This window comes from Bombina bombina, chromosome 3 (genome assembly GCF_027579735.1).
Source record: "Bombina bombina isolate aBomBom1 chromosome 3, aBomBom1.pri, whole genome shotgun sequence".
Lineage (NCBI taxonomy): Eukaryota > Metazoa > Chordata > Amphibia > Anura > Bombinatoridae > Bombina > Bombina bombina.
In genome coordinates this window covers 483,483,959-483,510,713 of record NC_069501.1, presented here as the reverse complement: position 1 = coordinate 483,510,713, position 26,755 = coordinate 483,483,959, and the positions used below count along the sequence as shown (strand labels likewise).

The 26,755-nt window shown below is 41.0% G+C and overlaps 1 protein-coding gene across 1 annotated transcript in view; it reads left to right on the top strand.

The window, feature by feature from the left end:
* LOC128653488 (protein AATF) overlaps nt 1-26,755 on the top strand; it is a 451,438-nt gene that overhangs the window by 21,548 nt on the left and 403,135 nt on the right. The gene's annotated exons all lie outside the window — the stretch shown is intronic.

Below are 26,755 nucleotides of genomic sequence, written 5' to 3'. Positions count from 1 at the left end.
GGTTACCAGACCCAGACAGTTTTTCCTGGTATGTCCATTTAATGGATCATAAACTTATATACTCTTTTGTATTAATGATTCTTTATTTTTTTAGGGCTCAAATTGGTTTTACCTTCAATTTTTGTTTCTCCCATGTATTGTTTTCCTCCATGTCTCCAACTTATAGTTACTCGACCAATTCCTCCATCTCTCCCTGTCTTTTATGAGACTCTTGACACTCAGAAATGAGAGCATGTTAAAGTGACAGTATACACAAATTTTCATTTAATTGCATATACTAGACAATACTATTATTATAATAATATGCACTGATATAAAAATCCAGTATAAAACCTTTTAAAAACTTAGAAGCTCCCAATTTTGCACTGTGGATTAATTTAGGCTGGGGCACCCACCGAAAGGGGCTGAGAGCATACCCTCCCCCCATCACCTGTATATGAAAAATTCCATTATACAAACAGATGCAATCTGAAGTCAATATACATCAGTATACATCTAAAGCTTTGGGGCAGGGTTAGGAGTCTGAAAATCAGCACAATTTTTTTTTTAAATAAGCAGAACTACCCCCAGATGGACTACATAAATAGATCATCTACAAAACATTTATGCAAAGAAAAATCTGGTGTACAATGTCCCTTTAATCTGTAAAGTGGTCCTCATGTTTGATTTAAAGAGACACTGAACCCAAATTTTTTCTTTCGTGATTCAGATAGAGCATGCAATTTTAAGCAACTTTCTAATTTACTCCTGTTGTCAAATTTTCTTCATTCTCTTTGTATCTTTTTATTTGAATAGCAAGAATGTTTAGATGCCGGCCCATTTTTGGTGAATAACCTGGGTTGTTCTTGCTGATTGGTGGATAAATTCACCCACCAATAAACAAGTGCTGTCCAGGGTCTGAACCAAAAATTGTCTGGCTCCTTAGCTTAGATGCCTTCTTTTTCAAATAAAGATAGCAAGAGAACAAAGAAAAATTCATAATGGGAGTAAATTAGAAAGTTGCTTAAAATTTGCATGCTCTATCTGAATCACGAAAAAAATTTTTTGAGTTCAGTGTCCCTTTTAACCCCTTAATGACCGCAGCACTTTTCCATTTTCTGTCCGTTTGGGACCAAGGCTATTTTTACATTTTTGCGGTGTTTGTGTTTAGCTGTAATTTTCCTCTTACTCATTTACTGTACCCACACATATTATATACCGTTTTTCTCGCCATTAAATGGACTTTCAAAAGATACCATTATTTTCATCATATCTTATAATTTACTATAAAAAAACATTATAAAATATGAGGAAAAAATGGAAAAAAACACACTTTTTCTTTGACCCCCAAAATCTGTTACACATCTACAACCACCAAAAAACACCCATGCTAAATAGTTTCTAAATTTTGTCCTGAGTTTAGAAATACCCAATGTTTAAATCTTCTTTGCTTTTTTTGCAAGTTATAGGGCCATAAATACAAGTAGCACTTTGCTATTTCCAAACCACTTTTTTTCAAAATTAGCGCTAGTTACATTGGGACACTAATATCTTTCAGGAATCCCTGAATATCCATTGACATGTATATATTTTTTTTTTTCAAAGACATCCCAAAGTATTGATCTAGGCCCATTTTGGTATATTTCATGCCACTATTTCACCGCCAAATGCGATCAAATAAAAATTGTTCACTTTTTCACAAACTTTAGGTTTCTCACTGAAATTATTTACAAACAACTTATGCAATTATAGCATAAATGGTTGTAAATGCTTCTCTGGGATCCCCTTTGTTCAGAAATAGCAGACATATATGGCTTTGGCTTTGCTTTTTGGTAATTAGAAGGCTGCTAAATGCCACTGCGCACAATACGTGTATTATGCCCAGCAGTGAAGGGGTTAATTAGGCAGCATGTAGGGAGCTTCTAGGGTTAATTTTAGCTTTAGTGTAGTAGACAACCCCAAGTATTGATCTAGGCCCATTTTGGTATATTTCATGCCACCATTTCACCGCCAAATGCGATCAAAGTAAAAAAAACGTTAATTTTTTCACAATTTTAGGTTTCTCACTGAAATTATTTACAAACAGCTTGTGCAATTATGGCACAAATGGTTGTAAATGCTTCTCTGGGATGCCCTTTGTTCAGAAATAGCAGACAAATATGACTTTGGCGTTGCTTTTTGGTAATTAGAAAGTCGCTAAATGCTGCTGCGCATCACACGTGTATTATGGCTAGCAGTGAAGGGGTTAATTAGGTAGTTTCTAGGGAGCTTGCAGGGTTAATTTTAGCTTTAGTGTAGAGATCAGCCTCCCACCTGACACATCCCACCCCCTGATCCCTCCCAAACAGCTCCCTTCTCTCCCCCACCCCACAATTGTCCCCGCCATCTTAAGTACTGGCAGAAAGTCTGCCAGTACTAAAATAAAAGTTTTTTTTTTTTTTAAGAAAAAAAAAAAGCATATTTACATATGCTGTGTTTAGGATCCCCCCTTAACCCCCAACCTCCCTGATCCCCCCCAAAACAGCTCTCTAAGCCTCCCTCTCAGCCTTATTGGGGGCCATCTTGGGTACTGGCAGCTGTCTGCCAGTACCCAGTTTGAACTATCAAATGTTTATTTTTTTTTATTTTTTCTGTAGTGTAGCTCAATCCCCCCCCGCCCCCACGGACCAACCCCCACCACCTAAATCACACCTAAGGTTTTTTTTTTAACATTAAATGTCCCACTTTTATTTTGTTTTGGGACACATTTTTTCTGTAGTGTAGCGGTTCCCACCCGCTCCCTCCCCGTGCCCGCGCCCGCCCCCTCGTGCGCGTGCCCGCGCGCTCCCCTGGACTTCCCCGCCCACGATCCCTCCCCCCTCCACATGACCAGGGCCATCGATGGCCGCCACCCACCTCCCACACCGGCTCCCACCCACCAACGATACCGGCCATTGATGTCCGGTGCAGAGAGGGCCACAGAGTGGCTCTCTCTGCATCGGATGGCCGTAAAAGGTTATTGCAGGATGCCTCCATATCGAGGCATCACTGCAATAACCGGAAAGCAGCTGGAAGCGAGCAGGATCGCTTCCAGCTGCTTTCCACACCGAGGACGTGCAGGGTATGTCCTCAGGCGTTAACTGCCTTTTTTCTGAGGACGTACCCTGCACGTCCTCGGTCGTTAAGGGGTTAATAAGTGGGGTGGAATGAATTGCCCTCTTTTCTGTATAGTTGTCAATTGCCATTTCACTCTTACTTATTTTGGGAATGTATTGCTATCAAATGCCGCACCTTTTTCTATTTTCTTTCTTTCTAAATAGAGTTTCCATTGGTTACGGTTTCTCTGGTTTGTTGTAGTATGAATTCCAGTGCCTTGCTATTATCACATTTGCAATGTCAATGATATGTTTTTCTTTCATTTCTGATGTTTTTTTAAAGTTTTATTTTGAGTTGATCTCATTGATGCAGTTGCTGACAAAACACTGCCTGTTGCTTTGCCTCCCCCCCCCTTTCTTCAAAGGTTTTTATATTTAGCCATCAATCAGCAAGCGCTACCCAGGTTCTGAACCAAAAATGGTCTGGCTCCTAAGCTTGCATTCCTGCTTTGCAAATAAGGATACCAAGAGAACAAAGAAACATTAATAATAGGAGTAAATTAGAAAGTTGCTTAAAATTGCATGCTCTGTCTGAATCAATGTGGGTTTCATATACCTTTTTAAGGATGTTTTGAATACCTTGGAGCAATCAGAACCAAATCCAGAGGGTTCCACACCTGTAAATAAGTTGAATCAAGTTTTTAAGGCTCTGCCTAAAGTACCTAAGGCATTTGAAGCACCAGACTTGATTAGAGACTATTGAAAGAAAGAAAAGAGAAAAAAGAAACTAATAGCACTCCTAAATTGGATTCCCCATAATATATATAGTATTAGAGTTAGGTCTTTTAATGGGAAATGGGTGCTGTATACCAAGGTACAATATGTGGATAAAGTGGTGATTCACCACAGAAAGTGTATACTTTTAATAGCACTCCTTACCAATTCTCTCACTATTAATAAAGTATTTGAATTTATTCTTGAGGAAGAAAGGCAGATGAAAACATAACTTTTATTGAAATTACAATAAAAATGGGTAAAACAGAAATGATGAGAGATGAGATACAATGTTGCATATGTTTGACTGAAAAAATGTATCCGTTGCACTAGGAATAATAAATACAAAACAGAGTGGTGAGGGCTATGATTTTGTACACAGTAGGGAAATAAAGCACCAAACTGTAACTATGTATACTAGTTATAGTTGTGGCATGATAACGGTTGTGCACAATCATCAGTATGAGAGCTTACAGAGGGAAGGTTGCACGGTAGTGCCTTGCTGAGCAGAAGGAAACTGCCACAGACGAAAATGAAAATACAATGTTTTAGTAGTAGATCATAATCCTTATGTATCGGCAGTTACTATAATACCCAATTCACAAAGATGTTGCTAATACATGTATCAAGTATAGCGGTATTAGGCAAAAATTGTTTCCCCCTCCCCCATACACATAATATTTGTTCTTGCTGTGAATGGGATAGTCGATAGGCGGCTGAATATCAGAATGTTAAAACTGTTTTGCGATATAGTAGCTATATTGTAAATAAGCATTCAAGGTATACTTAAATTAGATTAGTCGTATATTTAAAATGGATCACATAGGGTAATGGAAATGGCTAGCAATGTTTGTGCTAAGCTGTCATAGCCCAAACAAACAATTGTGATCAAGCGTCATCACTAAGGTATTCTCTGCACTGAGGACACAGTGTGCATTGGATAAGTATTTAAATATTAAATGTGGTATTAAAGGGACACTCAAGTCAAAATAAACTTATGATTCAGATAGAGCATGATACAGGGGACCAGAAAATGGGAGAAAAAAAAAATTGTAAGAAAAAAAAAATCTACTGCTTATTTGAAATTCAGAGTTGGTGTTAAATCATTGGCTTTTTATTATGCACTTGTTAATTATGCAATTCAACTGCATTGAGTGGTCATTTTAAGCGCAATTGTTTTCGGAAACACAACACTCTCATAATTAAGTTAAAAATGAGGACCCCCATTATCCCCCTCAATACTCCCCTAGCATATTTCGCTATATAAGCTTTATCAAAGGTCCTCTGTAAAATCTCATACTGATAGTTTATTGTGCACAACCGTTATCATGCCACAACTATAACTACAATATTAGAATACATAGTTACAGTTTGGTGCTTTATTTCCCTACTGTGTACAAAATCATAGCCCTCACCACTCTGCTTTGTATTTATTATTCTCAGTGCAATGGATAATTTGTTTCAGTCATAAACATATGCAACATTGTATCTGCATATGTATGATATATAACCATTCATACACAATTCTCATCTCCTTATAATTCATGTTTTACCTATTTTTAATTGTAATTTAAATAAGTTATGTTTTAATCTACCCTTCTTTGTCAAAAATAAATTCAAATACTTTATTAATAGTGTAAGAATTGGTAAGTACTACTAAAGTATACACTTGCTGTGGTGAATCACCACTTTATCCACATATTGGTTAGAGACTATAGAGCCAAAGAATGGAAGAAACCATGCATTCCTTGAAACTGGTTCAAAAGAATGTATCCTCTTTCAGAGAAGAATTTAACTGCCTGGAAAGTAGTTCTACAGGTTGCTGGAGCTATTTCCACCTTAGCTAGACGTACTACTATTCCTATGAAGGATAGTTCTTCGTTTAGTGATCCAATGGATCACAACTCTGAGTCCTTGCTTAGGAAATTATTCTCCCAATCGGCTCTTCAGCTTAGACCTGCAGTAGCAATCACCTGTGTGTCCCCTGCAGCATCCTTCTGGTGTGATTCTCTTTATCAGATGGTTTCTTATCAATCTTCTGAGGATATTACCAACTGAAGTAAAGTCCTGAATCTGCCTAATGATTTAATTTGTGGTGCAGTCTTTGACATCAAAATTAATGTAAAAAATATGTCCATTGCTGTTCTCTTAAGGAGAGCTTTATGGCTTAAATTTTGTTCAGCCGAGAGGGTTTCTAAGAATAGGCTATTAGCAGTCCCTTTTGAAGGGAATATGCTTTTTGGATTAGAATTAGATTCTATTATCAACTGTCACTGGTGGGAAAGGGGCCTTTCTTCCTTAGGACAAGAAATTTGAGGGGGAGTACAAACAAACAAATTATTTTTGTTCCATTTGGCTTCCCTAGAGATCAAAATTCCCCCTCTAACCAGAAGTCTGAATCCCCCAAACCTTCCTAGAAGTTAGAATCTTCTTGGTCTAAAAACAAACAGACCCAAAAGCCCAACTCAAATCAGAAATCTGCATGAAGGGACGGGATCTTCTGGTAGGGGCAGATTGATTCGGTTTCAGAAGGCCTGGTCTTGCTCAGTTCAGAATCCCTTGGTTCTCAACATCTAATCCTAGGGTTATCGCATAGGCTTTCGCACCAGACCTCCTGGGAACGGTTTAATCTGTTTCACTTTTCAAAGGATCCTGTAAAGGCGGCTGGCTTTGTTCAATGTGTTGAATGTTTAGAGGATATGGGAGTGATCCACCCTGTTCTCTCAACAGGGTACGGGATTCTACTCCATTTTCTTTATTGTCCATAAAAGGAAGGCCCTTATCGTCCTATTCTGGACTTAAAAACTGTGAACAAATTTGTTTGTGTACTCTCTTACAAAATGGAAACGATCTGTACCATCTTGCCTCTAATTCAGGAGGGTCAGTTAATGACAACTGTAGACTTAAAAAAAAATCACAAGGATCATTTCCAGTTTCTAAGGTTTGCTTTTCTTAACCAGAATTACCAATTTGTGTTGCTCCCCTTTTTTCTGGCCACCGTCCCTCGCTTCTTCACAAAGGTATTCGGGGCTCTCTTAGCAGTGATGAGAGCTCAGGGAATCTCTGTTGCTCCTTATTTGGATGATATCTTGGTCCATGCTCAGTCTTTCTCTGACTACTGCTCATACACAAAAACACACAGAATGGTATCTTTCCTTCAGAAACATGGATAGGAAATAAATGTTCCCAAAAGTTTTTATCACCAACCACAAGGGTGGTTTTTCTGGGTGTGATAATAGACTTGGTTAAAATGCGCTTATCTCTCACAAACCTTCACAGAACAAAACTTTAGACTGCCTGTCTCTCCCTACAGATGGCTCATTCTCCATGTGTAGCACAATTTATGGAAGTAGTAGGTTTTATGGTAGCAGCATCAGATGCAGTACCTTTTGCTCATTTTCATCATTGTCCTCTCCAATTGTCCATGCTTCAATAGTAGTCAAAAGATCGTTTCCATCTGAAACAGCAGATAGAGCTCAGTTCTTTAGTCAAATAATCTCTCATGTTGGAGGGAAAGTCCCTATTTGGCCCTTGGAGCTTCTTTACTTTGGCCTATCTGGACCATAATCACTACAAAAACAAGACGGATGGTTTAGGGTGCTGTTTTGAAATCTCAAAGGGTACAGGGAGTATGGTTCCCTATGGAGGCAAGGTTACCTATCAACATCCTAGAATTTTTGTGACTTTTTGGGTCTATCAATCTTGGCCACATCTCAAACAGGAAAAAAATAATTTGATTCCAGTCAGACAACATCACTGCCGTGGCGTACATCAATCACCAGGGAGGGACTCGACGTCCCTTAGTTATGCGACAGGTATGTCAAATTCTGTCTTGTGCAGAGGAGAAGCAATGCTCCCAATCGGTCATTCACATTTCGGGAGTGAACAATTGGGAAGCAGATTACCTAGGTTGTCAGTTCGTCCATCCAGGTGAATGTTCTCTTCATCAGGATGTGTTCGATCCATTAGTCCTGTGGTGGGGTCTTCCAGAAATCGATCTCATGGTGTCCAGATTGATCTGCAAACTTCCGGTTTATTATGGCAAGTCAAGAGATCCAAGTGCTCACATGATAGATGCTCTAGTCTTGGAACTTTCGTCTGGCCTATCTATTTCCTTAGTTTCTTCTTCCAAGAGTCATTGCAAGAACCAAGCAGGAATTGTCTTCTTTAAATCTCACAGCTCCAGCGTGGCCGTGCAGAACTTGGTATGTGGATTTAACACAGATTTATCTGCTGTCTCAAGGACCCTTCTATCATCCTGATCTCAAATCTGTGATTTTAGGTGCGTTCAGGTTGAATGACTAGTTCTCAAAAACAGATTCTCAGATTCTGTTATCTCTACTGCAAGCCAGAAAACCTGTCACACAAAAAAAATATCATAAGATTTGGAAAGGTTACTTACTTTGGTGTTCTAGAGGTTTCTCTTGGAAATCTTTTAGAAATCCTTAGAATTCTTCAGTTCCTTCAAGATGAACTAGATAAGGGATTATTGACTAGTTCTTTAAAGGGTCAGATTTCGGAAATTATCGATTTTGTGGTGTTGCACAAGAGCGCAAAATAGCACTCTTGTGCAATGCTGAATTCCGCCAACGGAATTCTGCCTGCCAGAGTTGAGCTGCGTCTTACAGGGGCGCAAATGTAGTGCTTACCTGGGTGTATTGGAGAGGCTTCATGAGTTTGAATTATGCATATCTTTCTCTTGGTATTGGCTCACCCGATGTGTTTAGCTAGGTCCCAGTAGTACATTGACTTTTTAAAATTTGTGTTTAACTCCTTTGCAGGGGTTCTATGCAAGCAATAGTACAGTTGTATTTCCCTTTTATGTTATATAGATATAACAGGTAGGCATTGTGTCTGGGTGTTTTAAGAGCAGTGCACTGTTGCTTTGTCTAGCAAGTGAACATTTTTTGTTATATATCGGGATTAAAGATGAAAATGTAAGTTACTCAAAAGGTAATCTTTTTTTATTAGTTCGTTTGAAGGTGTCTTTGGGAGGTAATTGTTTTAAAGAATTAAATCATTAATTTTCTGTAGCCAGCAAATGCCGGCAGGTTTGACAAGTAATCCTGCTGGCTCGCCATACATAATGCACCGCCCCATGGTTCAGACACACTCTCTTTAATTACGGATTTCTAATTTTGGCCAGTGCCCAGATGCAAGTGTATCTTTTGAAGCTGTAGGAAATCATCTGAACTTTTTTTTTTTTTTCTCTTCTAAATTGAAGTTATACTTTTAATAATTTTATTATTTTTGCTTCAAGCATTATCATTTATAAATTTTTTTTTTAAATGATAGGACATAAATTTGCATGTAGTTGCCATATTACAAACCTTTAGCTAATTGAATGTGGTTATAATTATTATTTATATTGTAACTTTATTAATATTTCTAGATGTTCTTAAGATTTTTTAAAAACCTTTTTTTTTTTAAAGTATTTTTAAAGGGATACTGAACCCAATTTTTTTCTTTTATGATTCAGATAGAGCATGCAATTTTATGCAACTTTACTCTAATTTTAGCCACCAATCAGCAAGCGCTACCCAGGTGCTTAAACAAAGATGGGCCTGCTCGTATGCTTACATTCCTGCTTTTTCAAATAAAGATACCAAGCGAACCAAGAAAAATTGATAAAAGGAGTAAATTAGAAACTTGCTTAAAATAACATGCTCAATCGCAATTATGAAAAAAAAAATTGGGTTCTGTATCCCTTTAAGTAGTCTGTCTTTCTCCATGACTGCTGGTATTATACCAGTGTTCTGCACAGGACCTCTTTAGCGGGTACACCACCCTGCTGATTTTATTGACCACCTGGGTTAAATTTTTAGCCAATATTAAGCTAATATTAAAAATGTTAGCTAAATGTTCAAAATACATTTTGTGAAATTATTCTATTTAATTTAGGATTTGGATAGCAGAAAATGTTAAAATATTACACTTCCCTCACCCGACTGTACACATCAGTGATTTAACCATTCGCTTGTTGGTAACCTAAAAGTGATTTAACCCCTTGATTACCAGAATGACCCAAATGATTTAATCCCTTGATTACCAGAAAGATACACATTCAGTCAATGAATTAAACTTAATGTGAGTAACACTTTTGGTTATTGCCCCTTTTGTGTGGATTTAGTGGCCTCAGGTGTGCAGCACCTTGAGCCGGGTTAGTGACCAGACCATTTTTCAATTTTCTGATCGTTTGGGACCAGGGCTATTTTTACATTTCTCTTGTAAGGTGTATCCAGTGCACGGATTCATCCTTTACTTGTGGGATATTCTCCTTCCCAACAGGAAGTGGCAAAGAGAGCACACAGCAGAGCTGTCCATATAGCTCCCCCTCTAGCTCCACCCCCCAGTCATTTTCTTTGCCGGCTCTAAGCAATCGGAAGGGTAAAGTGAATGTGGTGTTAGAAATGTAGTTTTTATTTTCTACAAGCAAAATTTTGTTATTTTAAATGGTACCGGTGTGTACTATTTACTCTCTAGCAGAAAGGAATGAAGAGTTCTGCAGGGAGGAAGATGATTTTAGCATGTTGTAACTAAAATCCACTGCTGTTCCCACATAGGACTGAGGAGTGCAAGAAAACTTCAGTTGGGGGGAACGGTTTGCAGGTTAGGCTGCAATAAGGTATGTTCAGTCATTTATTTCTAGACAAGACTGTGATAATGCTAGAAGAGACTGATAATATCCCCATGAGGGAAGGGTAAGCTGTATTCAGAGACTAAGTATGGAATTGCAAGCTTACATAACAGGGCTAGTTTATGCTGGTTGACACTACTTAATGGCAAACGGTTTTTATTGAAAAATTTCGTTTTTTGAGACACTTTGAAGGTTCCTTTGGGTTTCTTTCAGGGGTTATTACCCACATGTCTATTACTAAAACACTTGGGAGTGTTTCTTTAGGCCTCACAAGCACCGGAGTGAGGTGGGAGGGGCCTAATTTCGCTCCTCAGATGCGCAGTTATTTTGACTAGAAGTTCAGGCTGTTTTCACATGGAGGGTCCTGCTGCAGTTTGAGGGCCTATAAGAAGCTTTTTCCCCACAAATCTGGTCCTAAGGGTGCAGGTAGGGCCACAGCAGAGCTGTGGCAAGGTGCTGAAGTTTCATTAACCGTTTTTTCTGACTATTGTCGATCCGGTTTGGGCATTAAGGGGTTAATCGTTTATATTGCTAGTGGTGCAATCTTACTAATGCTTTAGGTACATACTGTAAAAATTTCGAAAAGCTTGCTGCATTTTTTCACTGTTTTTGCAAGATTGTGTGCCTTTTTTTATTTCTTAAAGGCACAGTACCGTTTTTTTTCAAAGTGTGTTTTTACTTGATTAAAGTGATTTCCAAGCCTGTTTATATTACTACTAGTCTGTTAAACATGTCTGACACCAAGGAAAGTCCTTGTTCAATGTGTTTAGAAGCCATGGTGGAACCCCCTCTCAGAATGTGTCCCACTTGTACTGATATGTCTATACACTTTAAAGAACATATTGTTGCACTTAAAAATGTGGCCCAAGATGATTCTCAGACAGAAGGTAACGAGGTTAGTCCGTCAACCTCTCCCCAAGTGTCACAACCAGTTACGCCCGCTCAAGCGACGCCTAGCACCTCTAGTGCGTCTAACTCTTTTACCTTGCAAGACTTGGCGGCAGTTATGGATAATACCCTCTCAGAGTTCTTATCTAAACTGCCCGTGTTACCTGCAAAGCGTGGTAGCTCTGTTTTAAGAACAGATAATGAGCATTCTGACGCTTTAGTAGCCGTATCCGATATACCCTCACTACACTCTGAAGTTGGGGCGAGGGATGTGCTGTCTGAGGGAGAAATTTCCGATTCAGGAAAGGTTTCTCCTCAGACAGATTCAGATACGTTGGCTTTTAAATTTAAACTAGAACACCTCCGCTTATTGCTCAGGGAGGTATTAGTTACTCTGGATGACTGCGACCCTATGGTGGTTCCAGAGAAATTGTGTAAAATGGACAAGTACCTAGAAGTTCCTGTTTACACTGATGTGTTCCCGGTCCCTAAGAGGATTGCGGATATCGTTACTAGGGAGTGGGATAAACCAGGTATTCCCTTCGTTCGCCCTCCTGTTTTTAAGAAAATGTTCCCCATATCTTACCCCATACGGGACTCGTGGCAGACGGTCCCTAAGGTGGAGGGGGCTGTTTCTTCACTTGCTAAACGCACAACTATACCTATAGAAGACAGTTGTGCTTTCAAAGACCCTATGGATAAAAAAATAGAGGGTTTACTTAAGAAAATTTTTGTTCAACAAGGTTTTCATCTCCAACCTATTGCCTGCATTGTTCCTGTAACCACTGCAGCTGCTTTCTGGTTTGAGGCGCTGGAAGATGCGCTCCAGACGGAGACCTCATATGAGGACAGAATTAAGGCTCTTAAGATGGCTAATTCTTTTATCACAGATGAAGCTTTCCAACTAGCTAAGTTAGCAGCAAAAAATTCAGGTTTCGCCATTTTGGCGCACAGGGCGCTATGGCTAAAGTCCTGGTCGGCCGATGTGTCGTCAAAATCCAAACTGTTGAACATCCCTTTCAAAGGAAAGACCCTCTTCGGGTCTGAATTGAAAGAGATTATTTCAGAAATCACTGGGGGAAAAGGCCATGCTCTCCCCCAGGACAAGTCCTTCAAGACAAAGAATAAACAAAATAATTTTCGTTCCTTTCGGAATTTCAGGAGCGGTCTCGCTTCATCCTCCCCTGCTGCAAAGCAAGAGGGTAACACTTCACAACCCAGGGCAGCCTGGAAACCTTACCAGGGCTGGAACAAGGGTAAACAGGCCAAGAAGCCTGCAGCTGCCTCCAAGACAGCATGATGGGGTAGCCCCAGATCCGGGACCGGATCTAGTAGGGGGCAGACTCTCTCTCTTCGCTCAGGCCTGGGCAAGAGATGTACATAATCCCTGCGCCTTAGAGATTGTATCTCAGGGATATCTTCTAGAATTCAAGGACTCCCCTCCAAGGGGAAGGTTCCACATTTCTCGTCTGTCTTCAGACCAGACAAAGAAAGAGCATTCTTACGCTGTGTAGAAGACCTACATACAATGGGAGTGATCCACCCAGTTCCAATTGCGGAACAAGGGCTGGGGTTTTACTCAAACCTGTTTGTGGTTCCAAAGAAAGAAGGAACTTTCAGACCAATCCTGGATCTAAAAATTCTAAACAAATTCCTCAGAGTCCCATCATTCAAGATGGAGACCATTCGGACAATCTTACCAATGATCCAGGAGGGTCAGTATATGACCACTGTGGATTTAAAGGATGCGTATCTGCACATTCCTATCCACAAAGATCATCACCAGTTTCTCAGGTTCGCTTTTCTGGACAAGCATTACCAGTTTGTGGCTCTTCCTTTCGGGTTGGCCACTGCTCCCAGAATTTTCACAAAGGTGCTAGGGTCCCTCCTGGCGGTTCTAAGACCGCGGGGCATAGCAGTGGCGCCTTATCTAGACGACATCTTAATTCAGGCGTCGACTTTCCAAAGAGCCAAGTCTCACACTGAAATTGTATTGGCCTTTCTGAGGTCTCACGGGTGGAAGGTGAACATCAAAAAGAGTTCTCTCCCCCCTCACAAGAATTTCCTTCCTAGGAACTCTAATAGACTCAGTAGAAATGAAAATATTTCTGACGGAGGTCAGAAAGTTAAAACTCTTAACCACTTGCCGATCCCTTCATGCCATTCCTCGGCCATCTGTAGCTCAGTGCATGGAGACAATCGGGCTAATGGTAGCGGCAATGGACATAGTCCCTTTTGCACGGATACACCTCGGACCACTGCAACTATGCATGCTCAAACAGTGGAATGGGGATTATGCAGATTTGTTTCCTCAAATACAGCTGGACCAGGGGACCAGAGATTCTCTTCTCTGGTGGTGGTCTCAGGATCACCTGTCTCAGGGAATGTGTTTCCGCAGACCAGAGTGGATCATCGTAACGACCGACGCCAGTCTGTTGGGCTGGGGCGCAGTCTGGGACTCCCTGAAAGCTCAGGGTTTATGGTCTCGGGAAGAAGCTCTTCTCCCGATAATCATTCTGGAACTGAGGGCGATATTCAACGCTCTCCAGGCATGGCCTCAGCTTGCTGCGGCCAAATTCATCAGATTTCAGTCGGACAACATCACAACTGTAGCTTACGTCAATCATCAAGGGGGAACAAGGAGTTCCCTAGCAATGACGGAAGTAACCAAAATAATCAGGTGGGCGGAGGATCACTCCTGCCATCTCTCAGCAATTCACATCCCAGGAGTAGGCAACTGGGAGGCGGATTTTCTAAGTCATCAGACTTTTCACCCGGGGGAGTGGGAACTCCACCCGGAGGTATTTGCCCAGCTGACTCAGCAATGGGGCACTCCAGAATTGGATCTGATGGCGTCCCGTCAGAACACCAAGCTTCCTCTTTACGGGTCCAGATCCCGGGATCCCCAGGCGGTGCTGATAGATGCTCTAGCAGCGCCTTGGTCTTTCAATCTGGCCTATGTTTTTCCACCATTTCCTCTCCTCCCTTGTCTGGTTGCCAGAATCAAGCAGGAGAGGGCTTCGGTGATTCTAATAGCGCCTGCATGGCCACGCAGGACCTGGTATGCAGACCTAGTGGACATGTCTTCTGTTCCACCATGGACACTACCAATGAGGCAGGACCTTCTAATACAAGGTCCTTTCAAACATCCAAATCTAATTTCTCTGCGTCTGACTGCTTGGAGATTGAACGCCTAATTCTATCAAACCGTGGTTTCTCTGAGTCGGTTATTGATACCGTGATTCAGGCTAGAAAGCCTGTCACCAGGAAAATCTACCATAAGATTTGGCGAAAATATCTTTTTTGGTGCGAATCCAAGGGTTATTCATGGAGTAAGATTTGGATTCCCAGGATATTGTCCTTTCTCCAAGAAGGATTGGAGAAAGGATTATCAGCTAGTTCCTTAAAAGGACAGATATCGGCTTTGTCTATTCTTTTACACAAACGTCTGGCAGAGGTACCAGACGTTCAAGCGTTTAGTCAGGCTTTAGTCAGAATCAAGCCTGTTTATAGACCTGTGGCTCCGCCATGGAGTCTGAATTTAGTTCTTTCAGTTCTGCAAGGGGTTCCGTTTGAACCTTTACATTCCATAGATATTAAGCTTTTATCTTGGAAAGTTTTGTTTTTGGTAGCTATCTCTTCTGCTCGAAGAGTTTCACAGTTATCTGCTTTACAGTGTGATTCACCTTACCTGGTGTTCCATGCAGATAAGGTAGTTTTGCGTACCAAACCCGGTTTTCTTCCTAAGGTTGTATCTAATAAGAATATTAACCAGGAAATTGTTGTTCCTTCTCTGTGTCCTAATCCTTCATCGAAGAAGGAACGTCTGTTACACAATCTTGATGTGGTTAGTGCTTTAAAGTTCTATTTACAAGCAACTAAGGATTTCAGACAAACAACTTCTTTGTTTGTTATCTATTCTGGTAAGAGGAGAGGTCAGAAGGCGACTGCTACCTCTCTTTCCTTTTGGCTGAAAAGCATCATCCGTTTGGCCTATGAGACTGCTGGCCAGCAGCCTCCTGAAACAATTACTGCTCATTCTACTAGAGCAGTGGCTTCCACATGGGCTTTTAAAAATGAGGCTTCTGTTGAACAGATTTGTAAGGCAGCGACTTGGTCTTCGCTGCATACTTTTTCCAAATTTTACAAATTCGATACTTTTGCTTCTTCGGAGGCTATTTTTGAGAGAGAGGTTCTACAAGCAGTGGTGCCTTCCGTTTAAGGTACCTGTCTTGTTCCCTCCCTTCATCCGTGTCCTAAAGCTTTGGTATTGGTATCCCACAAGTAAAGGATGAATCCGTGGACTGGATACACCTTACAAGAGAAAACAGAATTTATGCTTACCTGATAAATTTATTTCTCTTGTGGTGTATCCAGTCCACGGCCCGCCCTGTCATTTTAAGACAGGTGGTTTTTATTTTTAACCCCTTAATGACCACAATGTACCCTGTATGTCACTGGTCGTTAAGGTTTTTTTCAGGACATAATAGCACAAGTCTAGCAAGAACACGCTATTAATGCTCTCCCTCCAGAAGGCTTTGTGGAATAGAGCAGTCACAACGCTGGTGGCAAGACCGCGCTTTAAAACAATCAAGTCCCAAAAAAAGGCCAGCAACATACAGGGTACGTCGCTGGTCCTTAAGGGGTTAAACTACAGTCACCACGGCACCCTATGGTTTCTCCTTTTTCTTCCTAACCTTCGGTCGAATGACTGGGGGGTAGAGCTAGAGGGGTAGCTATATGGACAGCTCTGCTGTGTGCTCTCTTTGCCACTTCCTGTTGGGAAGGAGAATATCCCACAAGTAAAGGATGAATCCGTGGACTGGATACACCACAAGAGAAATAAATTTATCAGGTAAGCATAAATTCTGTTTTTTGCAGTGTTTGTGTTAAGCTGTAATTTTCCTCTTACTCATTTACAGTACCCACACATATTATATACTGTTTTTCTCTCCATTAAATTGACTTTCTAAAGATACCATTATTTTGATCTTATCTTATAATTTACTATAATTTTTTTTAATAAAATATGATGAAAAAATTAAAAAAAAAAACCCCACCAAAAAACACCCATGCTAAATAGTTTCTAAATGTTGTCCTGAGTTTTGAAATACCCAAAACACCCATGCTAAATAGTTTCTAAATTTTGTCCTGCGTTTAGAAATACCCAACGTTTACATGTTCTTTGCTTTTTTTGCAAGTTATAGGGCAATAAATACAAGTAGCACTTTGCTATTTCCAAACCGTTTAAAAAAAATTAAAAATTGCATAAGTTACATTTTAACACTGAAATCTGAATCCCTGAATAACTCTGTACATGTTTATGTATACTGTGTGTTTGTGTGTGTGTGTGTGTGTGTGTGTGTGTGTGTGTGTGTGTATATATACCGTATTTTTTTTTTTTAGTAGACAACCAAAAGTATTGATTAAGGCCCATTTTGGTATATTTCATGCCACCATTTCACAACCAAATGTGATCAAATAAAAAAAAAAAATTGTTAACTTTTTCACTAACTTTTCTCACTGAAATTATTTACAAACAGCTTGTGCAATTATGGCACAAATGGTTGTAAATTCTTCTCTGGGATTCCCTTTGTTAAAAAATAGCAGTCTTACAGTATATGGCTTTGGCATTGCTTTTTGGTAATTAGAAGGCAGCTAAATGCCGCTGCGCACCACTTGTATTATGCCCAGCAGTGAAGGGGTTAATTAGGTAGCTTGTAGGGAGCTGAATGGTTAATTTTAGCTTTAGTGTAGAGATCAGCCTACCACCCCTGATCCCTCCTTGACCCCTCTCAAACAGCTCTCTTCCCTTCCCCACCTCACTATTATTGCCGCCATCTTTAGTACTGGCAGAAAGTCTGCCAGTATAAAAATGTTTTTTTTTTAAAATTATATATTTTCTGCAGTGTAGGATCCCCCCCCATACCACCCAACCTCCCTGAGCCCCCTGCAAACAGCTCTCTAAACCTCCCCTCTCTAACTATTTGCTACCATTTTGGGTACTGGCAATTTTTCTATAGTGTATCTGTCCCCCCCTCAATGCCCTACCCCCTTCCCCCTCCCGGATCCCTTTCCCAACATTATTCCCACACTCTCCCACGACTTCTTACTTGGTGATCACACACACGACCTCCGCTCCCGCAAGTGAATTTCAGCCTCCTGCCGGAAGTTCTCCAGTGATGGTCCGCCCCACCCACCAACGATCGGCACCATCGCTGGTTTATGCAGAGAGGTCCGGAGAGTGGCTGCAATACCCTAAAAGCGTCTGGAAGCGATCATGATTGCTTCCAGTGCTTTATAACCCTGAAGACGTACAGGGTACATCCTTGGTCATTAAGTGACAGTTTTTGTAGGACGTACCCTGTACCCTGAACTTACCTAGATAAACCTTTCAGCAAACGATAACAAGAGAAGGAAGCAAATTAAATAATAGAAGTAAACTGGAAAGTTGTTTAAAATTGTATGTTCTGTCTAAATCATGAGTGTCTAATGTTGAATTTACTGTCCCTTTAAAGCAGTGTTTCCCAAACCCAGTCCCCAAGACCCTTCAAGTGATGGTAAATTCACCGAAATAATTTTGCATATTTCGAAAGTACTTTTACTTCTAAGCATATCATTGTGGTTATTTATGTCCCAAGCACAATACATCTTTTGTAAGACCCCTTTTTTATGAGGCTCCGTTACCTGCTTTAATGCTGCCTCTGTCTCACAATTTCCCGTGCTGGTAACTGAAGCCAACTCAGCCGTTTCAGACAGTGAATCGTTACGGTAAAGCAGATTCACTGTTTAAGCTGAGCACTTGCGCAGTTCTACTTCACAGCTAATTCAGCTTCATAATAATGTAACGTCTATATAAGCAACAGGATACTCGATAATTATATGTCATATGTAGTGTGATCAGACACAAAAAACGGTATTGCAGGATCCCTCAATATCGAGGCAGCACTGCAATACCCTAAAAGCGGCTGGATATGCAGATATGCTTCTGAAATAAAAATGATCCTTGCGCAATATAAACTGACACTACTGCCGGCAGATAGCATAATAAAATCGCTGCTCCTATATAAAAATGTCCATGTTAATCCAATTGTTATAGTGCACATAAAGCAGTTGAATACAGTTCCCTTGTGAGAATATAACTGCACTTAAAGGACCATTCCGGACAAAATTTAAATGCACACAGATGAATTACATCTTTGAACAGAAACCTATTTGCAATATGCATGTATTGGCAAAAATATTTCTTGTATAAATTATCACTGTTTTAGTGTTGGCATTTTTCTGCGCACGTGCTTGTGAAGCATAGCTCAATATTGTCAGTGCACCAGCGTTTTAAATGCTGCAGCTGCTCAAAGCGCCAGTGAATCTTGTATCATATTAGCAATTAACAAATTGAGTCATTACCAGATGGTACAAGCACCTTAGGCTCTCTGAGCATGTGTTGTGTTTAAAATGCTTGTGCAGGGTGCATACTTGAATACACTTTTGAAACTGCTTTTAATTAGAAGCATTTTTGCTAATACCAATATGCTACAAAAATACTTCTATTCAAAACTGAAATTCATCCATGTGGATCCCAATTTTGCCTGAAATGTCCTTTTAAGGGTATCAATCTGCCGTTAGTCTGATCCGCGGTAAAAGTGCAGTTCAGATAACCATACTGGTCGTGGCACTTAGAGGTATTTTCCTCGCTGCTTTGCAAAGGTATCCCAGCTAGGCTGTTGTGTGCTCATGTGATATTACATTCACAGTCTCACCCAACAGTAGCAGTGCATATCCGACTGTATATTCTGCACACTAGAGCCACAACATCTGCAAAATCCGTACTTTAGATCTGCCGAGTAGTATCCAAAGCATGAGCGGTATACTCATTCAGGCATCTGTATTCTGGTGTCTCAACGAGGCATAGCATGAAAGATAATTTATAAAAGTAATAATAATAATCCTGAGTGCTCATCTCTCTCATCTCTGTGTATCTCTTTTTTCTCTTTCTCTCTCACTCTCTATCTCACCCTCCTGCAGAGGAATAGACTATCCTTTCCAGCACTTCCCCATATATCCCCATAGGTTGCTCAGGCGAAAAAGAGACATACGATAGAGAGAAAAAAAAATACTATTTTGTATATTTCCAGTAAAAAAAATTAACTACTGTGTATAGATAATGATCCCTGGTTTATATAATATATATTGTTACAATAACCTATAGACTCCACAAGTGGCAATTATCAAATAGTCCATAATGCGCAAACAAAACCTAGAGAGCTCTCTAGTAAAAACTGTATCCGAGTAAGGATATGAATGAATCTATGTCCAATATAATCAATGATGAAAGTAATCAAGCCGGAAGAATCCCCATGCCCTAAGGGGTGAAACGTGCATAGCTGGCAGAATGTTACATGTAGTCTCTGGCTCAGTGGAATATTAGTGGTTATACAAAAGATTATTGCAAAGATTTGGGACAGGTTTCATGCAAAGTTGAATCATTGGAGCAGTGAAGAAACAACTTTGAAATGGCATATGTAATTGACCGGCACTTCAATGCAATCGTGGAGAGAACCGCGGAAGCCTATGATGGTCTTGCGTGAGTAATTTTGAAATTTGAGCAGATCCCCTGTTTGCCTTGATGGGCTGATGTGTTCTGAGGAAAAGGGGAATTTGATATGAAGACGCTGCTCTGCTAGCCTCATGATTACAATTGCTTGATTGATTGGGGATTCTCTGTAGCCTTGAAAAAGGCGCTTTGCGTTTGTAAAGGAGAATCTCATCTCCATTGTTGTTTCTAACTCAGTGCTTGACAAATCTGTTTAAAAATTAGGAGCCAGTAAGAATATTTAGTAGCCAGATATATTTTTAGGAGCCAGACAGTGCAATTTGTATATAGACATATGGAGAAAAATCCCAAAAGTTAGGAGCCAGGGATAAAATTCTAGGAGCCAGTGGCTCCCAGGCTCCTGGGTTTATCGAGCCCTGTTCTAACTTATATGATTTGCTCCAGTTTGGGAGGGTCAAGTTTACTAACCTTTATCAAGAGCCATATTAACCACTCTCTGACTGTACTTAAGTGCCACCTATGGATAACAAATCTAGAAGTCATGGATTACATTGGACATAGATTCATTCATATCTTTACTTGGATACAGTTTTTACTAGAGAGCCCTCTGGATAGGTTTTGTTTGCGCATTATGGACTTTTTGATAATAGCCACTTGTGGATTTTATATGTTATTGTAACAATATATATTATATAAACCAGGGATCATTATCTATACACAGTTGTTAATTCTTTATTTATTGGTAATATACATACAAGTATTTCTCTTGTTAAGTGTATCCAGTCCACGGATCATCCATTACTTATGGGATATTCTCCTTCCCAACAGGAAGTTGCAAGAGGATCACCCACAGCAGAGCTGCTATATAGCTCCTCCCCTCACTGCCATATCCAGTCATTCTCTTGCAACTCTCAACAAAGATGGAGGTCGTAAGAGGAATGTGGTGTTTTATACTTAGTTTATTTCTTCAATCAAAAGTTTGTTATTTTTAAATGGTACCAGAGTGTACTGTTTATCTCAGGCAGTATTTAGAAGAAGAATCTGCCTGAGTTTTCTATGATCTTAGCAGAAGTAACTAAGATCCTTTGCTGTTCTCACATATTCTGAGGAGTGAGGTTACTTCAAAGGGGGAATGGCGTGCAGGTTTTCCTGCAATAAGGTATGTGCAGTTAATATTTTTCTAGGGAGGGAATTTGCTAGAAAATGCTGCTGATACCGAAGTAATGTAAGTAAAGCCTTAAATGCAGTGATAGCGACTGGTATCAGGCTTATGAATAGAGATACATACTCTTATAAAAGTGTATTTTAAAACGTTTGCTGGCATGTTTAATCGTTTTTTATATATGTTTGGTGATAAAACTTATTGGGGCCTAGTTTTCTCCACATGGCTGGCTTGAATTTTGCCTAGAAACAGTTCCCTGAGGCTTCCCACTGTTGTAATATGAGTGGGAGGGGCCTATTTTAGAGTTTTTTTGCGCATCAAAAATTACAGACACAGACATCCAGCTTCTTCCTGCATGATCCAGGACTTCTCTGAAGGGCTCAAAAGGCTTCAAAAGTCATATTGAGGGAGGTAAAAAGTCACAGTTGTGACTGTTTAAAAAACGTTTTTGTCATTTGTTATTCCGTTTTTGGTATTAAGGGGTTAATCATCCATTTGCAAGTGGGTGCAATGCTCTGCTAACTTGTTACATACACTGTAAAAATTTTGTTGGTGTAACTGCCTTTTTTCACTGTTATTTCAAATTTAGGACCAAATTTGTGTTTCTTAAAGGTGCAGTAACGTTTTTTTATATTGCTTGTAAACTTGTTTTAAGTGATTTCCAAGCTTGCTAGTCTTATTGCTAGTCTGTTTAAACATGTCTGACACAGAGGAACCTAGTTGTTCATTATGTTTGAAAGCCATGGTGGAGCCCCATAGGAGAATGTGTACTAAATGTATTAATTTCACCTTAAACAGTAAAGATCAGTCTTTATCTATAAAAGAATTATCACCAGAGGGTTCTGTCGAGGGGGAAGTTATGCCGACTAACTCTCCCCGCGTGTCAGACCCTTCGCCTCCCCCTCAGGGGACGCACGCTGATATGGCGCCAACTACATCAGGGACGCCCATAGCGATTACCTTGCAGGACATGGCTGCAATCATGAATAATACCCTGTCGGAGGTATTATCTAGATTTCCTGAATTAAGAGGCAAGCGCGATAGCTCTGGAGTTAGGAGAGATACAGAGCGCGCAAATGCTGTAAGAGCCATGTCTGATACTGCGTCACAGTATGCAGAACACGAGGACGGAGAGCTTCATTCTGTGGGTGACATCTCTGACTCGGGGAAACCTGATTCAGAGATTTCTAATTTTAAATTTAAGCTTGAGAATCTCCGTTAATTGCTTGGGGAGTTATTAGCTGCTCTGAATGACTAACACAGTTGCAATTCCAGAGAAATTGTGTAGGCTGGATAGATACTATGCGGTGCCGGTGTGTACTGACGTTTTTCCTATACCTAAAAGGCTTACAGAAATTATTAGCAAGGAGTGGGATAGACCACTACACGGGACTTATGGCAGACAGTCCCTAAGGTGGAGGGAGCAGTTTCTACTTTAGCAAAGCGTACCACTATCCCGGTTGAGGACAGTTGTGCTTTTTCAGATCCAATGGATAAAAAATTGTTGAGTTACCTTAAGAAAATGTTTATTCAACAAGGTTTTATTTTAAAACCCCTTGCATGCATTGCGCCTGTCACTGCTGCGGCGGCATTCTGGTTTGATGCCCTGGAAGAGGCCTTCCGTACAGCTCCATTGGAGGAAATTATTGACAAGCTTAGAACGCTTAAGCTAGTTAACTCATTTGTTTCTGATGCCATTGTTCATTTGACTAAACTAACGGCTAAGAATTCCGGATTCGCGTAGGGCGCTATGGCTTAAATCCTGGTCAGCTGACGACGTGACTTCAAAGTCTGTTACTCAACATTCCTTTCAAGGGGCAGACCTTATTCGGGCCTGGCTTGAAGGAAATCATTGCTGACATTACTGGAGGCAAGGGTCATACCCTTCCTCAGGACAGGGCCAAATCAAAGGCCAAACAGTCTAATTTTCGTGCCTTTCGAAATTTCAAGGCAGGAGCAGCATCAGCTTCCTCCACTTCAAAACAAGAGGGAACTGTTGCTCATTCCAGACAGGCCTGGAAACCTAACCAGTCCTAGAACAAGGGCAAGTAGGCCAGGAAACCTGCTGCTGCCCCCAAGACAGAATGAAGGAACGGCCCCCTATCCGGAAACGGATCTAGTGGGGGGGCAGACTTTCTCTCTTCGCCCAGGCGTGGGCAAGAGATGTTCAGGATCCCTGGGCGTTGGAGATCATATCTCAGGGATATCTTCTGGACTTCAAAGCTTCTCCTCCACAAGGGAGATTTCATCTTTCAAGGTTATCAGCAAACCAGATAAAGAAAGAGGCATTCCTAAGCTGTGTGCAAAACCTCCTAGTAATGGGAGTGATCCATCCAGTTCCGCGGACGGAACAGGGAAAAGGGTTTTATTCAAATCTGTTTGTGGTTCCCAAGAAAGAGGGAACCTTCAGACCAATCTTGGATCTAAAGATCTTAAACAAATTCCTCAGAGTTCCATCATTCAAAATGGAAACTATTCGGACCATCCTACCCATGATCCAAGAGGGTCAGTACATGACCACAGTGGACTTAAAGGATGCCTACCTTTACATACCGATTCACAAAGATCATCATCGGTTCCTAAGGTTTGCCTTTCTAAACAGGCATTACCAATTTGTAGCTCTTCCCTTCAGGTTGGCTACAGCCCCGAGAATTTTTACAAAGGTTCTGGGCTCACTTCTGGCGGTTCTAAGACCGTGAGGCATAGCGGTGGCTCCGTATCTAGACGACATCCTAATACAGGCGTCAAGCTTTCAAATTGCCAAGTCTCATACAGAGATTGTTCTGGCATTTCTGAGGTTGCATGGGTGAAAAGTGAATGTGGAAAAGAGTTCTCTATCCCCACTCACAAGAGTCTCCTTCCTAGGGACTCTTATAGATTCTGTAGAGATGAAAATTTACCTGACTGAGTCCAGGTTATCAAAACTTCTAAATGCTTGCCGTGTCCTTCATTCCATTCCACGTCCGTCAGTGGCTGAGTGCATGCATCTCAGACCGCTGCAATTATGCATGCTAGGTCAGTGGAATGGGGATTACTCAGATTTGTCCCCTCTACTAAATCTGGATCAGGAGACCAGAGATTCTCTTCTCTGGTGGCTATCTCGGGTCCATCTGTCCAAGGGTATGACCTTTCGCAGGCCAGATTGGACGATTGTAACAACAGATGCCAGCCTTCTAGGTTGGGGCGCAGTCTGGAACTCCCTGAAGGCTCAGGGATCGTGGACTCAGGAGGAGAAACTCCTCCCAATAAATATTCTGGAGTTAAGAGCAATATACAATGCTCTTCTAGCTTGGCCTCAGTTAGCAACCCTGAGGTTCATCAGATTTCAGTCGGACAACATCACGACTGTGGCTTACATCAACCATCAAGGGGGAACCAGGAGTTCCCTAGCGATGTTAGAAGTCTCAAAGATAATTCGCTGGGCAGAGTCTCACTCTTGCCACCTGTCAGCGATCCACATCCCAGGCGTAGAGAACTGGGAGGCTGATTTTCTAAGTCGTCAGACTTTTCATCCGGGGGAGTGGGAACTCCATCCTGAGGTGTTTGCTCAACTGATCCATCGTTGGGGCAAACCAGAACTGGATCTCATGGCGTCTCGCCAGAACGCCAAGCTTCCTTGTTACGGATCCAGGTCCAGGGACCCGGGAGCGACGCTGATAGATGCTCTAGCAGCTCCTTGGTTCTTCAACCTGGCTTATGTGTTTCCACCGTTTCCTCTGCTCCCTCGACTGATTGCCAAAATCAAGCAGGAGAGAGCATCGGTGATTATGATAGCGCCTGCGTGGCCACGCAGGACCTGGTATGCAGACCTAGTGGACATGTCATCCTTTCCACCATGGACTCTGCCTCTGAGGCAGGACCTTCTAATACAAGGTCCTTTCAATCATCCAAATCTAATTTCTCTGAGACTGACTGCATGGAGATTGAACGCTTGATTCTATCAAGGCGTGGCTTCTCCGAGTCAATCATTGATACCTTAATACAGGCACGAAAGCCTGTCACCAGGAAAATCTACCATAAGATATGGCGTAAATATCTTTATTGGTGTGAATCCAAGAATTACTCATGGAGTAAGGTTAGGATTCCTAGGATATTGTCCTTTCTCCAAGAGGGTTTGGACAAAGGATTATCAGCTAGTTCTTTAAAAGGACAGATTTCTGCTCTGTCTATTCTTTTGCACAAGCGTCTGGCAGAGGTTCCAGACGTCCAGGCATTTTATCAGGCTTTGGTTAGAATTAAGCCTGTGTTTAAAACTGTTGCGCCCCCGTGGAGCTTAAACTTGGTTCTTAAAGTTCTTCAAGGAGTTCCGTTTGAACCCCTTCATTCCATTGATATTAAACTTTTATCTTGGAAAGTTCTGTTTTTGATGGCTATTTCCTCGGCTCGGAGAGTCTCTGAGCTATCTGCCTTACAATGTGATTCTCCTTATCTGATTTTTCATGCAGATAAGGTAGTTCTGCGTACCAAACCTGGGTTTTTACCTAAGGTGGTTTCTAACAAGAATATCAATCAAGAGATTGTTGTTCCATCATTGTGTCCTAATCCTTCTTCAAAGACGGAACGTCTTTTACATAATCTGGACGTAGTCCGTGCCTTGAAGTTTTACTTACAAGCTACTAAAGATTTTCGCCAAACATCTTCCCTGTTTGTCGTTTACTCTGGACAGAGGAGAGGTCAAAAAGCTTCGGCAACCTCTCTTTCCTTTTGACTTCGGAGCATAATTCGCTTAGCCTATGAGACTGCTGGACAGCAGCCCCCTGAAAAGATTACAGCTCATTCTACTAGAGCTGTGGCTTCCACCTGGGCCTTTAAAAATGAGGCCTCTGTTGAACAGATTTGCAAGGCTGCGACTTGGTCTTCGCTTCACACCTTTTCAAAATTTTACAAATTTGATACTTTTGCTTCTTCGGAGGCTGTTTTTGGGAGAAAGGTTCTTCAGGCAGTGGTTCCTTCCGATTAATCCTGCCTTGTCCCTCCCATCATCCGTGTACTTTAGCTTTGGTATTGGTATCCCATAAGTAATGGATGATCCGTGGACTGGATACACTTAACAAGAGAAAACATAATTTATGCTTACCTGATAAATTTATTTCTCTTGTAGTGTATCCAGTCCACGGCCCGCCCTGTCTTTCAAGGCAGGTCTAAATTTTATTTAAACTACAGTCACCACTGCACCCTATGGTTTCTCCTTTCTCGTCTTGTTTCGGTCGAATGACTGGATATGGCAGTGAGGGGAGGAGCTATATAGCAGCTCTGCTGTTGGTGATCCTCTTTCAACTTCCTGTTGGGAAGGAGAATATCCCATAAGTAATGGATGATCCGTGGACTGGATACACTACAAGAGAAATACATTTATCAGGTAAGCATAAATTATGTTTTTTCCCTCAGTCTTATGTCTCTTTTTCACCTGAGCAACCTATGGGGAAGTGCTGGAAAGGATAGTCTATTCCTCTGCAGGAGGGTTCTTTAATTGAATTGATTTTTATCTTTCTACTATCCCCGTGCACCAACTCCCTGCAAATATTAACGAATGCAGTGAGTAGATACCCATTAACTTTGCAATTACCTGTGAGTGCAGAGAACTATATTTATTTATATATATATCTCAAAATAACAAGAGTATTGTATTGAGCAATGATACCTTTTTATTGGAATAACTATACATTTATAAGTTGAAGCTTTTGGAA